At 42.7% G+C, this 14,528-nt stretch overlaps 1 protein-coding gene across 2 annotated transcripts in view; it reads right to left on the bottom strand.

The window, feature by feature from the left end:
* Positions 1-14,528, bottom strand: part of arhgap24 (Rho GTPase activating protein 24) — a 545,551-nt gene that overhangs the window by 286,349 nt on the left and 244,674 nt on the right. The gene's annotated exons all lie outside the window — the stretch shown is intronic.

Below are 14,528 nucleotides of genomic sequence, written 5' to 3'. Positions count from 1 at the left end.
TTTTATTTATAAAGCAACTTTTTGTGGAATACCAGTTGAGACAAATAAACCAAAAGAAGCCTACTTCTCCTTGATGCTCAAAGCTAATAAAGCTAATAGCGGAGCTGCCACTAGTTGAAAGTTGGGCTCAGCGTTTATGCTTTATTCCTCTGTAAAACAAAATTAAATTCACCTTCATTTTTTGTCACAAGTTGGTGAATTATCATCCACTTAATTCCAAACACATTTAGACATAACTGAAGGTGTGAACCCTTTTATTACTGCATATTAGCTTCACTGTCATTATACCAACATGAGAAACAAATCATTCAGCCCAGCAAAGGCAGGCAGTTCCTAATTGCCTAATAGGCCTAAAATAGTGTCCGCTCTTAATGTGAAATACAGGTCCTATAAAATAAAAAAAAACAATCCTTCATTTGACAGCTTACTGGTACTCTTTACGCAGTTAAAAAAGAAAAACGAAATACATCTCTAACTTAAGATCAATTAACAAGGTCTGCATACGGCACGTCTGTTCTTAAACATACGTTTAAAATGGCTTGTGGTTTTGCGCTGAGCTGATGTTTTAGTACACATGACTCAATACAGCCTGCTCAAATGCGATGTTAGTGCTTTTTAATTACACAACTTGTGCTTTTCACAGAGTATAACGTCAGTCTGGCGCACAACCTGCTATTTTGGCAAATACACAGAGTCTACTGTACAGTACATTCAAAAAGGCTGTGGACATGCTAATTGTTACTGTCTCTCAAATTCCATTTTCAGTAGAATGATGCGGGAACGTATTTACAGAGTTTCCAATGATTCAAGCTAAGGGTCAATGTTACTATATAAAGTTGTTCAGATCTGCTGTATATTTACACATTGTCATCTTTACTATTTCATCAAAAAGAAATGATTTTTCTTCTATGAGGCCTGTTCATGCATACCATTTCAATGTCTTATTGTTGCGGATTTTTATTACTGTAATAATAATAGACAGCGCAGTGGCAGAATAATTATTGTTGTTCCATCACAGATTTGGGGATGTGGGTTCCATTCAGGTACAGCATCTCTCTCTGTGTTAAGTCTGAACATTCTCCCCAAGTCCATGAGAGGTTTTTTGCCAGTTACTTTGGTTTTTCTCCTACAGCTCAATTATGTGCACCTTAGTTTATGTCTGATTCTAAACTGGGCCGTTATGATCAAATGTGGGTGATTGTGTCAATGGGCCCTATGGTGGACTGGGAGATATTCAGCGTTGGTCCTTGTTTTTTTTTCCCTAGTCCTTTCATATGATAATAATAATGATAATGATGATGATGATGATGATGATGATGATGATGATGATAATAATAATAAAATATAGTAATACATTTTACATTTACATTAATACACTTTACAATAATAACAAAAAGAACATAAGAAAACTTACAAACAAGAGAAAAGTTTTAAGTCCATAAAGCCTCAAACACAAGAACAGTGCTGATGGGAAAAGGCCATTCATTCCATTCAAGTATGCTGATCTGAAGTCACCTGACTGTTATAATAAAATCAAGGTCTCCAGCACTTGTACCTCATGGATTCAGCATCTTAGCTTTGAATGATATAGCTGTTTGTTGTTTTGTGTGGTGTGCACATGTTCTCTCCTGTGTCTCTGAGGTTTTTCCTACTCCTACATCCCCAAAGATGTTATCGATAGGATCCTTGTAGGTTCCAATTGGTTCCCATTGTGAGTGTGTCCATGTTCACAACTGGAAACCTATAACAGATCTATCAAGAGACCCCTCCTGCCTTGCACCCAACCCTAAATTTGAGAATGATTTGCCATATTATGTTATCTTCTTATATATTATAGATAGATAGATAGACAGATAGATACTTTATTAATCCCAAGGGGAAATTCACATACTCCAGCAGCAGCACACTGATTAAGAACAATATTAAATTAAAGACTGATAACAATGAAGGTATAACAGACAGACAATAATTCTCCTCAGTCTGTCGCTGAAGCTGCTACTCTGTCTGGAGATGATCCTGTTCAGTGGATGCAGTGGACTTTCCATTGCTAATTTTTCCATATGCTACCGTGGCTGTCTGTCTGTCTGTCCAGGATTTTAAACCTGAGGTGTGGTGCTGAGGTGTCACCTGCTGCATGGCTGCAGTCGGGTCCTAACATGGGGTCCTAAATTGGTTTGTCATGTGGTGGGTGTGGCAATGCACTGATAACTTGGTCTTGGTAGCTCACAAAATGCTTGACCTATTGACCTGAAATTTGGCACACATATACTACGTGAGGTCTACTATCTGCTTTTGGGGTGATGATTGGCCTTCCTCTTTTTATATTATTGTAGAATCAACTCTCGGCAGTGGCCAGCAGGGCAGCTGTGTGGTGCATGCATATGGCGCCGTTCTCATCCCTACCACCTTCGCTGTCACTTCCCCTACCTCTTCATATCTTAAATCATTCTTGAGGCAGATTGAAGACGTAAGTACCACCTTCAGTGAAAAATTAAAGAAAAACGTATAAGTAATTGCAACACAAACACTGACTTAATCAGTTTCAATGCGAAAACATGCAGACGAAAGAAGAGAAGAAGCGGGCCGCAAGGATGGAGAAAAGAACAGCTGCTCAGGAAGTAACAAGTACATCAACCTCTGAGCAAACAAATGCTAAACATACAAAGAAAGAGTATGAAAACTATGAATGCTCAAGTCAAGTGTATTCACTGCACATTATAGTGCAGTGCAACGTTACTGGTGTTTTAATAAAAATACTGAGAGTATTCCTGTTGGAATGAGTTGCTAACTCTATCAATGTGTTTAAGAAGTGTTTGAAGACTGTCTTGTTCTGTGAATATCTGTCTATTTCATAATAGATCTCATAGGTTCTTGTAACTAAGGAAAGATTGGTTGTTTTGTGTTCTGTTTGGTTTAAAGCTCTTTAATTGTGATGATCAATTTTGCAACCTTGTCCTGTAACACTTGTTCCTAACCAGTCCCCCAGACTGGTGTTTACTTGGTTATGTTGACCTGTTTTGTAAGTCATTTAAAAAAAAACATCTAAGCAAATAAATGTGAATGTGGCAGACAGCTGGGACCCTTGGCAAGGCCGGGACGCCTAGATGACAGAAGGACCAGGAAAGAAGCAATACACAAGAGGGCAGCCCCGCAGATTGCACTGGGGCCAGGGGCTTGGAGCTTGGAAGCTCAACCCTGCTGGGGCCCATGGCCACCACCAGGGGTCACCTGGACAGTCCCAGAGTCCTGGATTGCAGCAGTTCCACCACACCTGGAAGAGCTACCAGAAAAGGATCCGAGTCCTTATGCAGGACTTCCACCACACTCGGGAGGGCTGCCGCAAGGAGATCAGAGTGCACCTGGGATACTTCTGAGTGCAGTATAAAAGAGGCCACCTCACTCCATTCTGGGAGCCGGAATCGGGAGGTGGAGGACAGAGCTTGTGTGGAGGAGTGAAGGCAGCAGGAGAAAAAGAGAAGAGAAAAGGACGATTTGGTGATTGTGCACTATATTGTAGAGACAAACAAAGTAAAAATAGTGTGTTGCTTAAGAACTTGTGGTTCTGTGTTTGTCAGTGTTTGGGTTGATTTTCTACAAGTGTTATTCATAAAACATTCAGGGATCTTGTTTTTGTCCTGACAGCATTTTTGTCATATCAGTAAAAAAGCATTCAAAAAATCTAAGCAGCAGGATAGGTGCCCAGTTCAGAGATGTCAACCAATGTGCAAAATATGAAAAGGCTACAAGAATTCAATAATAACATTTGTTATTGTCTCAAAAATTAAAACTAGTGGTGTTTTTACATGCAACTATACGGAAAGCATCTGCTGGACCTCTTTCATTAGTTTCTGCCTAGCAGTGTGGCCTCCCTGCTTTCCTTCCCATTTGAATAAAACAATAACCTCCATAAATCCAAATTATCAGCACTTTCTATTCCTATAACTTACCCCTTACCCCTCACAACATTATCTTATGCATTTGGTGACTAATTCTATTTGTCACTTTCGTACCTTAAATGCTCCCAGCATACTTATTTGTATGTTTCTGACCGTCCCCCAATTTTCTACCTTTTGGTCTGCTATCTCTAGTCTCTCATTTATCATTCAATTTCCACTTCACTTATTGTATTTCCTTTACCTCTCTGCTCTTCCCTTCACTTTTATTAAGCAGAGGGTATTTCTGACAAATTATTCTTTACCTCTCAATGGAATCCTTCAGGATGGCAATGTAACTTATAAACTTTGAAATCATTTAGCAAGTATGATTGGATTTTTATTATTATTTTTTTGCTCTGCCTTTCCTCTTTAGGCACATCTTTTTTGATTAATTGCATTTCTTTTCGGATAAATTTTTGTTCTCTTTTTTTTGGTTATTTAACTAAATTTTGAAACATTAAAGTATTGTTTTAGTCTTGAAGACAAGGGGTTTATGGAAATCCTTTCCTGTGAAGGCCAATCTTGAAAAATGTTGTGATTTTTTTTTTAACTTTAACAAACCCCCCCCCCTCCCCCCAACCCATAGTCAAAGCTTGCCTTTTGATTTGGAGCTATGTGGCCGGGTCGGTGGCCTATGGCATTTTAAGGCCCACACCCTTTTGCTGTGTTTTTGTGGGGATCTTCATAACAATACTAAGCAGTAAGTGAGATAGTAGTATTTTTGGACCATTACAAATCAACAGATTTTGGAGAAATTAGGTAACAGTGTTGGAGCTTATATTGGAATTATTTTTCAAAGTGTCATTTAAATACAAATTCCAAAACAAGGCAATTGTTTTACATAAATTAGATGAAAAACCAGCGTCGTTGTCAAGTACCCCTTTGATGAGTCCAAGACCAGAACAAAAACAAGTGTAATGGTCAATACCAAGTCTAATTAATAGCAAGAACAAGTCCAAGACCAAGCCTTAACAAGAATTTAATGGGTTTCAGCCCAAATTTGCTAATCTGATGCAATTATTGGAGAGTCAGTTATACAGTACCTATGCAGATTCCCTGTAGACAATAACTTTAAAAGTGCTTAAAGGATATCATCAGTCAATGAGCCATCAGTCATAAAAGAACACCAAATTCTGGCGATGAACATGAACTCTAATCTCAAACACAAAAATTGATCATTCTCCATATTTTTGAGCATTTTTACGCAAAGCTTTTGTATGATTTTTTTTTTTTGTAATGGTGCTTTAAAACAACAAACATAGGTCAAAAGGCCATCTACATTCAATACTCTAAAAACATAATATGTAACCCCCACCCTAATGAAGGGTATTGTGCTTAACTGAAGTAAAAGTCATGTTAAGATAAACGGAAAATTCACATTTTCATAGGCTACTCAAATTCAGATTCAAATCTAATGTAGCACACAAATCCACATCATCTTTGAATAATTTAAATATATTATACCATTAACATTATTATGATGGTAAATAACAACAAATAGGCTACAAAGATATCACTGGATTAAAACACTCCACCAGTATAAGCATTTTAAATAATACGTCCGTCGTCTAATGTTTAAAGTGCCTAAATTGACTTTGTCAAAGAATTTAGCTTTTCAAAGCGTTTCGCGTGTCTTCTAAACGATTCAGGTACTACTGTCTGATATGTTTTATACACTTTACACCGCATGTAATATGTATATGCACATGTCTTCCCAGTATTCTTTTTGTCTATTTCTTTTATAATACGACAAAAGGACCTGATTGAACTTGAGAAGTTGGAGGGAGGATGTTACTTGTTGAGAGTTCTGCATGCGTTTTGGTCATTTAATATTAATTTTCAAATTATCATAAAACAGTTTGCCTATTTTGTATGGATTGGAATTTTTTCTTCTTTTAAATTGCAAAATTAAGAACAAGTAAACATTAAACTACATACTCTTCAACCATTGCATTGGAACATGTACTGCAGCATTTCCCATAGTTTTCATAGCTTTAGTATTCAAAGTCTTCTTTGGTGACAGAAGTTACAGATTGATTATTAGTTCCTTTCAAGAACAACAAAGCTTATGACCAAACAATCTGTACATTGATGTACAGTAGACTTAATATTTAATAAGCAAAAAGTTGTAAATCAGTCTAATATTAGTTGTTTGTAAGTACTTATGAGATGCAAAATGCATTTTCAACCAATCAGACCCACCTGGCAATGACTTCAGTAGTTGGACACATACATTTGAAGGGTCAATCAGAGGTCAATACCATTGAATTCTCAACAGTTTAATAGATCAGACCAAGACACTAACCAAAAATCAAAGGGAAATCAGCTGCCAAGTCTTGCCCTAATTGCCAATAACATTCATACAATGACTGGCCTTACGTACACCAGCTCTGAGACACAGAAAGTAAGAAAATCAAAATTAAATTCAAAAGCACAAAATCCAAGAAGAACCAAAAACACAAAATGAAACTTGAAAAATCCAGACACAAAGCTAAAGGTCAGAAAATATTAAAACTTTAAAAAAAGATTACAAAATAGTGTATATTACTCAGCAAAATGGTGCTGTAGATGAGATGTTGAAAAGATTATTAATTATACACAATGCTTAAGCAAAGCACCCTCCAAACCAATTTAAGTCCCCTGACTATCCATCCTGCAGATGCTGCATAATAAATGTCGCCTACCATCAGACACATAGAGGAGGGAAAAATAACACACAAAAACTAAGGGCGGGAAGCGAGCCAATCTCAGACATATTGGAACAGCTAACACCAAAGCCTCATCCTATTCCTGACAGACAAACTATAAACCAGCTACCTGAGGAAAATATACTTCTTGCAAAGTTCATTGATTGTGGAATTTCTTTGAGAAATGATAACACCAGAATAAAAAGCACTCCATGCCATTAAATTGTTCAGGACAAATTAATAGCTATAATTTTACAGACACCTTTTGGTTAATTGTGACAAATGGACATAAAATAAGAAATGCTTCAGAGGGCAACTGTTTGCAGAGGAGAAAACCACCAATGAAGAGATCATGAAAACATAATAGTACATTCTATGATGTTCACATGTCCTATCCGTACAAAAAGCAATACAGGAAAACCCTGATGCATGTGTTTTTTCCCCCAAATCTTGTCATATTTGCTTAGACTTTATCTGCATGTAACCTGAGCTCATGGAAGCTGAGCAGCATTACAACAGAAATAAAAATCCAAACTTGTAGTGCTGTGCTATGGATTAATACTATCTAACATAATTAAACTGGCCAAAACACCACCCAGGGAAGTGACATATACTCTAAGTTTTCTGAATGTTTAAAGGGAACTGCACAATGTTACTTGGTACAACTGGTGACACATTATATAAAAAATTGCATTTGTGTATAAATATTGCTTTGCGTAACAAACTATTTAATGAAGTCACAAAATCCTTGGAGAGATTACAAGACAAGTTATAAAAAATCAGTTGCAGGAATTTTACAAATGGAAAACATCTCACATTTTTTCCAACATTAAAGCTGATTAGCCTCTGCACACACAAGCTGCATTGATTGCCATTTGGTCATGGATTCCAGCGCTGACCAGCTGAAAGTAATTCCTCAGCTCTTGCTTTCTCTTTGAGAAAGTCATTCCTGAAGCAAATATTCAAAACATCACTCACTTGGAGAAGAAATTAATCATCACATTTATAATCATGCTTTTTTTTTTTTTTTTTAAACTTTCACTCGGTGCTCATTCAGTTTACTCCCACCTCTAAAGGCAATTACCTTACAACTCTTGAAAATTCTTCAGGCAGTAAGAATTAAAAGCGCACTAAAGCTCTTTTTAGAAGGTATGTTTACTTTCTGATACAAAAGTATTTTAATGAACAATTTCACCTCAATTTTATTTGTTTGATGGAGCAAATTTTCACTTTAAATCCCCATTAATTAAACTGTGAAAATGTCCCATTTATCTCATAGTTTTTTTTTTTTAAAAAGACAAATATTGTACTAATTATATATATTCTGTGGTGGACGGCTAGGGCTTCTGCTCAGCCAGGATGCCTGGAGGATGGAAGGACCGGGAGAGGAACAATACTTCCCCGGGACACGAGAGGGCAGCTGCCCTGGTTTGCATTGGGGCCACGGGATCAGAGCTGAGAAGTTCATCCCAGCTGGGGCCTGTGGCCTTCACCAGGGGGCACCCGGATGGTTACAGAGCCATGGACTACTGCACTTCCGCCACACCAGGAAGTGCTGCCAGAACAGGAAAAAGGTACACCTGGATTGCTTCTGGGTGCCCATGCAGCACTTTTGCCACACCAGGATGTGCTGCAGGAAAGTCATCAGGGAGCACCTGGGGCACATCCGGGTGAACTATAAAAGGAGCTGCCTCACTCCATTCAAGGAGCTGGAGTGGGGAGGTAGAAAACAGATCTTGCGGGATAAAAGTGGAAGCAGCAGTAAAAAGAGAAGAAAGGAAAGAATAGGGAAAGGACTGAAACTCCTGGGTTTGTGCACTGTGTGTGCCGTGAAGAAAAATAAACGTGTGCGTTTTTGGGACTTCTGAGTCTGCGTGTCTGTCTGTGTCGAGGCTTATCTTGCACAATATATATTATATATATAATTCACTAAGGGCACGCAAGACAGTGAGCGCAAACAAGACAGAGCCCCGCCTGCCAACTCTAACCTTCCTACTGCGTCATGGGATACGCACGACAGAGGCACGCATGCCAACTGTAACCATCCTCCCGAGACCAGGGTCGCTCTCGAAGCACACAACTCACCAAACACAGCCTCAGTCGCTTTCGTCTGTGCAAAAGTCCACGTTGACTTTACACCGCACGCAAGACAGAGAGCCACGATTGCCAACTCACAGAGCCCCGTCCGCCAACTTTAACTAAGGGCAAGCAAGACAGAGAGCGCATGCAAGACAGAGAGCTCCGACCACCAACTCTAAGACCATGGGGTACGCACGCATTTAGTGTATAAATGGATATAAATAATTGCATGCAAACGATTCTCCAAAATCTGTTGTCTGTAAACGATACTGTTTAAAACGTTATTGTTTTTTCATCAGAAAACCCAGTTTCGACATCTACCTGTATTAGTTTAAATGGCACTTTTACTACTTGCAATAGGGCGGACACGCTGACTTATCGTGTCGACTGGGCAACACAGTGAATGCGGCGTCTATCTATATATGTCTATTTTTTCCGTAGCCTGCTGCAGGAAGGTACTCTTTCGAACATTGGCATTGGTTTCACTCCTTGCTATTTTCGTTATACTGCGATGGTGGTTTCCTAAGCCTTTGTTATACTGAATTCCTTTCTCACCGTTTTCCGTTCCTATTCTTACACCGCCATAGCTTCGGCTAGTTATATATAATTAATTATATATATATATAATTAATTATATTTATATATATATATATATATATATATATATATATATATATATATACAAACATATATTATAAATATACAAAATATATATATATATATATATATATATATAAACAGTATACTCGCTGTGTAAGCCCGAACTGTAAAAAGACCGGGGTCCTAAAAGGAACTACTCTGAGCATCTCTCTCCTAGGAGGTTTTGTTTTGCCAGTGTGCTCACCTTGCTTGTGTATTAGTGGTAGGAGGAAAAGTAATAGGGATACTGTTTTGCCGATGTTAGCAGCTCAGCGACTTTGTCTTTCTTCTGAGGTTTCGCTTTACCGACGTGCTGGCCTCGCTTGTGTTATTAGTGGTTAAGCAATCCTTACCCCAACTCCACCTCTCACTTTTTGGCCAGACAGGCACAAACACTTCCACGCGTAGACATTTATATATACAGTATATAAATTGTCACACACATGTGCATGGGAGGCAGCTAAAGGGCTCACAAGAAGGTAATTCCCGGTCAAAGTGCATTAATTCTTTCTCTTATCTCCCCGCAGACCAAATGCGGCAAACTCTGCCTGGCTCCCATAATGCCACTTCGAGTTCCAGCCCCTGAAGAGCCCACCTCCTAATGACATCATTTCCAGTTCTGGTCCCAAGATCCCTTTTCTTCCTGCTTTTCAACTTTATATCCGCCATGTTTCCTAACCTGTTCAGTTCTGTTTTGGACCCTTGCCTGTAAAGGCCATTTTCTCAACCATTTTGCATTTGCAGCCAATTCAAGTATACAGGAGGCTTCCCCACACCTCTTTGTTGTGTCAAGGCTTGATTATTTATCACAATATATATTTAAAATTACAGTTTGATTCACCTCATTGAGCACAACATCCAAGGGAAGCACAATGGAACCCACTAGAAAGGAAACTGAGAACTTCCTCTGAGCTCGTTGCGGCCTCCTTTTCATAAAGGATGTCACATCAGTGCCACTCCTATAAAGATCAGAAGATGTGATCATTCTGCTCAAATGTTCCCAAGTAAGAATACAATGTTATGACCTTCAGACTATTTTAGTACTGTTCATAACATGCATTTGTTATTTACTTATCCTTTTGAAATTTAACTCATGAGCAGGGTGCTCAATCTAAAACCATACTTCCATTGAAATTATTCTAGGTTTATGTTTAATTAGGGCAACCTACAGACCTTTAAGATAAGATCACCTTGACTGCTTAATGTATACTCCCTCAAAACACTTCAGATGACCTTACACTTTGTAACCAGAAGCCAACTTAACAATGTCCTTGTATGTGCACATGATTTTTTGTTCGCTGGTTATGCAGGTGTTTAGTGCAAAGGATTTTAGAAAAACAAAATGTAGCACTCCTAATGGACCCAAGTACAAAAAATGTCACTTTTCCAATTACATACAAAGTGGGGTGGCTTTCCTGTAATGTCCTGCCAAGTTTAAATCAGCTTCAAACCCCATCCCAGGACCATTTTCTCCATGCCCCAGAATTCATCATATTGCACTGTTGCCCCATGATACCCAGTTTTGCCAGAAGCCACAACTCTTCCAGTATCTGGGGGATATAAGAGCTACTGCACCCCAAATCACCAGTCATTAATAAACTCACATCAAGAAAAGACATTACTAGAAGACAAATATACTGGCCAAACCATTTTCTTTTTTGTCAATACTACCTGCCGATTAAACAGGCTTCTCTCTGTGGTACCCCAATGCTTTATCTTTGTCTTGTGATTTCCTGAGCCTTTACTTTACTTGTCTTAAGAAGTTCTGATCCCTATGCCAGTCTACTACAGTCTAAATGTGACCCGGACTCTGTTCTCCGAGCTTCTTCTAACTTTTGTTGAGTTGGAGATCTTTTAACATCACCTAAGCCCTGAATGGCCTCACCCTTCTCCAATTAGAAGGTTAAGGAACCTTCTGCATCTTCCAGGTTGTCTTCCCCCTTAGATCTTGCGGAGGAATTAACCATATTACTTCCAGGTGTCACCTTCTCTATCTTCTTCCTCCATGCCACTTTTTCTACAACCTTTCTTGCCTACACTCCAGTTGTTAACTAGACCACCCATCACACATATATACATTTGTTTCAGTTTGTAGTTTTATAGTGTGGCAGATGCCTGGGGAGACGACCTGGCCAGGACACTGTGGAGGACCGGAAGAGGGCGTGCGCCCATCTCAGGCCACGTGGGGGCGGCCAACATGGTTGCTTTGTGGGCCATGGGTACAGAGCTTTGGAGCTCCACCCTGTAGAGGCCCGCGGTCACCGCCAGGGGGTGCCCCCATGCCTTTGGAGCCCTGGACCTCAGCACTTCCGCCACACCAGGAAGTGCGGTAGGGGAGAGGAGCAGGGACACCCGGAGTGCTTCCGGGGATACAGCCGGCACTTCCGCCACACAGGGGCGTGTCGGTGGGAGATTGCTGGGAAGCACCTGGAGCACATTCGGGTGTGGATAAAAGGGGCCACCTCCCTTCATTCGAGGCTGGAGTCAGGTGAGGAGTGGACAAAGCAGGAGAAAGGAGAGTGGAGGCGGCCTGAAGAGAGTGGGTTGTGTGCATTGTTGACTTTTGTAAATAGTTTGTAAAATAAACTTGTGGTGGTGTTTGGCAACATGTCTGCCTGTTTGTGTCCGGGGCTTAGTCCACACCGGCGTAGCTGGCAGGATGCTCCACCTGTTTCAAGGCGGGAACCTGGAAACAAAAATATCGTTGTGGACGGCCCAGCACAACAGGGGAACCCACCTACTTGCTGCGGGAGTGGCGTGCACACAACCCCACGGAGGAAAGTTGGCGCACGGGCTGCCACTGGTCCGCTGAATGGCCGTTTTTCCCTGGTGTGGGATGAAGACAAATCGGGTTTAGCTGGAGTGCAGCGGGCTCCTGCAAGAATGCCGCCGCAGAAGGCACCCGGGATGGCATGTCACCTAGCGAGGCCATGCCGAGAAAGTTTCCCCGGACAGACAGGACCCGGGAGATAAGTTCCCTGCCTGCCGGCAACCGGCCCTGCAGGGTCGTGTGTGTTTTGTGTTTAACAGGCAGGGGCTGCCCGGATCTTTGTCTGTGGCATGTCGATCCGTGGCGCTTCGTTGACGCAGCAGCAGCTGGAAGAGCTGCTGAGAGGGAGACGTTGCAACCCAAAGAGCCAGCATGCCGCTGCACCAGGAAGAAAGGAGCCAAAATGGCCGCGGATCGGAAGTCCTTCCCCATGACAGGCACACGATTGTACGGTGTATCTTGCTGGCCCACCGATGACTGGAGAGAGGCGGGACGAAGGAATGTCCATCACGTGCCGGGGAGAGACCCGATTGGGCCAGAAGAAGAGGCCCACAGGAAGTTGCTGGCGTGTGTTGTTGACAGACAGGTGAGCTCACCGTTGGCTAACTTCCTGTCCTTGCTGGCTGCTCTGTCGGAGCTGGAGGCCTGCCTTCAGTCCGCAAAGCAGCAGTTGTTGCAGGTGCTGTGTCCCTCCGGGCAGAGTTGCTAAAGCTGGAGAGGAAGGTGGTCGCGTCACTGGAGCCGCTGCGAGAGTAGACAGAACGGCACGTCGCTGGATTCTTCGGCCAGAGAGGTACGACGGGGACAGTGAGTACAGCCGACCCCGTAAAGCATAAAGGAGAGCCCACCGAAAATGGCTGTGATTTTAATGACCACATCTAAGTAGGGGGTTCTCCAACAACGGATCCGACGAGGAGTGCTGTGCGCAAGGTGAGGGGAGATAGATTGCAGGGGCTGGCAGGACGAGGGCTGATGAGTGCCCTGGGTCCTAGCGCCCTACGCCTCGAACCCGCTCTGTATAGACGCAGACGGGATTGGATCTGAGCGTTTGCCATGCGCAGACTCAGACTGTCACGGCATCCAAGAGAAAAAGAAGGAATCAAGTGAAGAATGCCGGCTCCTCCGATAAGGGTGGACGTGAGGCAGGCTGCTCACGTCCGGTGGTTGATCGCCCTCTGTGGAGGCAGAGGGAATCTCCAGAGTCGGCGAAGATCTTGGACGTGCGAGTGGACCCGTCTGTGTTAAGTGGTCGGGCATGGAACCCACTGCGTGGTGCAGAGGGACACCAGGAAAGGGTGTCCAGGCAGTGGCTCTGCCCCCTTGTTTCTGTGTCTTGCAGGACCGGACCCTGGACAAACCGTAGGACCCACTTCGTTGGGGACCTCACATCACGGGACGGCTCTTTGCTGGCGATGGGATGCTGCCTCAGCTGCTGCCATGGCTGCCGGAGGCTACAAGGGTGCAAGTAGCTCCAACCAGAGGGGTGCGAAGACCTCGGAGAGGGTGCTGAAGAGGCAAGTTCCAGGGTGCACTACTACTGGACAAGTAGTAGGACCCACTTCGGGGATGAGCTGCCCTCGTGGGATGAGCCACTCCGCCCGATGGGTCTTCGCTGGTGGTGGGGCACTGTGGCAGATGCCAGGGGTGACGACCTGGCCGGGACGCTGTGGAGGACCAGAAGAGGGCGTGCGCCCATCTCGGACCACGTGGGGGCGGCCACCCTGGTTGCTTTGGGGGCCATGGGTACAGAGCTTTGAAGCTTCACCCTGTAGGGGCCTGTGGTCACCGCCAGGGGGCGCCCCCATGCCTTTGGAGCCCTGGACCTCAGCACTCCCGCCACATCAGGATGTGCTGGGGGGGGAAGAGGAGCAGGGACACCCGGAGTGCTCCCGGGGATGTAGCTGGCACTTCCGCAACATGGGTGTATGTCGGTGGGAGATTGCCAGGAAGCACCTGGAGCACATTTAGGTGTGGATAAAAGGGTCCACCACCCTTCATTTGAGGCTGGAGTCCGGTGAGGAGTGGACAAAGCAGGAGAAAGGAGAGTGGAGGTGGCCTGAAGAAGAGGCAAAGTGTGTGCGAGGCCTGGACTTGGGGGTAAAGTGGGTTGTGTGCACTGTTGACTTTTGTAAATAGTTTGTAAAATAAACGTGTGGTGGTGTTTGGCAACACGTCTGCCTGTTTGTGTCCGGGGCTTAGTCCACAATAGATTATCAGTGAAACCTTTATTCTGATGTAGGCAAACAATAAATGCAAACTGGCATCAGTCTAAGAATCATTAATATACCATAGGATGTAGTTCAGAAATAGAATACTTGATTAGTAATTATTTCACATACATCGTTAGTGCTGATATGCATTCATTTTATGAATTACCACACACATGTGAGTAGGGGGCATCTTCAATGCTTTCATACT

This window comes from Polypterus senegalus, chromosome 4 (genome assembly GCF_016835505.1).
Source record: "Polypterus senegalus isolate Bchr_013 chromosome 4, ASM1683550v1, whole genome shotgun sequence".
NCBI lineage: Eukaryota > Metazoa > Chordata > Cladistia > Polypteriformes > Polypteridae > Polypterus > Polypterus senegalus.
The sequence above is the reverse complement of the archived record's forward strand: the minus strand, read 5'-3'. Positions and strand labels throughout refer to the sequence as shown.